Raw genomic sequence first — 937 nt, forward strand, 5'->3', positions numbered from 1 at the left:
CTTCTGAATGTTTAAGCTCCACTGGAAGGGGAGATGCAGGGCGTCTGGTCCATCAAGGGGCAGCATCTTGACAGAATAGATCATTGGCTTCCCTATCACCGGACGGGGGTTTTCTGTAGAATGACTTTGGAAGGACAATCTCACCTCCCCCTCAAAAATGAAAACCAGTTGCCCATAAATTAGACTGAATTGTATGAAATCGCCAATATTGAACTGGTTTTGCCCCCTGAAGACGGCAATTCCACATGGTTCAACTGATTAACATGATCCTGACCTGGTCACTAGTAGAACAGTGGTTCTCAGCCTGGGTTGCAAATAAGAATAAGCTGAGAGCTTTTTAAAACTACCCTTGCTAGGACCGCCCCCTAAGACAATTAAATTCAAATGTGTGAGGATGGGGGCAGGCACAGGGATATTTTTAAAGCTCCTGTGCAGCCAGATTAAGGGCTGCAGTTTTAGCACATCACTGAGTCAGCCAGTGAGAGGCTCAGAGAGCCCTCAGCTTGACTCGGCAGCATATTGCCTGTGGGCCATGGGGGCTGAGCTTCAGGAGCCCAGAGCTTCCATGTGGCTGCAGTCACCTCACGCGGGAATTAATGTCATCACCTCACGCAGGAATTGATGTCATTCCTTCCTGCAGTAAATTGAGCTAATAAAAATTAAAGGGTTTCCGTCACAGCAAAAAAAAAAAAAAAAAAAAGAAAGAAAACATGTATTAAATACACGTGTGCATGTGGTGCCACCCTAAGCACGTGACAGAGTGACTGCCTTGTGGGAATTAGCAATCTGGGATTTGCTACGTTATCTCTGCCAGACCCACGGAAGAGCCCAGTGGCACTAGAGAAAGACACAACAGACTAGAAAACGTTCAAAGATGCGGCCCTGGACGCGCACTCAAGAGAATACACCACAACAAAGTGTGCGTTTTGGCCTGGCT

The sequence above is a fragment of the Monodon monoceros genome, unplaced genomic scaffold, assembly GCF_005190385.1.
Source record: "Monodon monoceros isolate NGI ecotype Baffin Bay Population unplaced genomic scaffold, NGI_Narwhal_1 Super_Scaffold_17, whole genome shotgun sequence".
NCBI classification, from domain to species: domain Eukaryota; kingdom Metazoa; phylum Chordata; class Mammalia; order Artiodactyla; family Monodontidae; genus Monodon; species Monodon monoceros.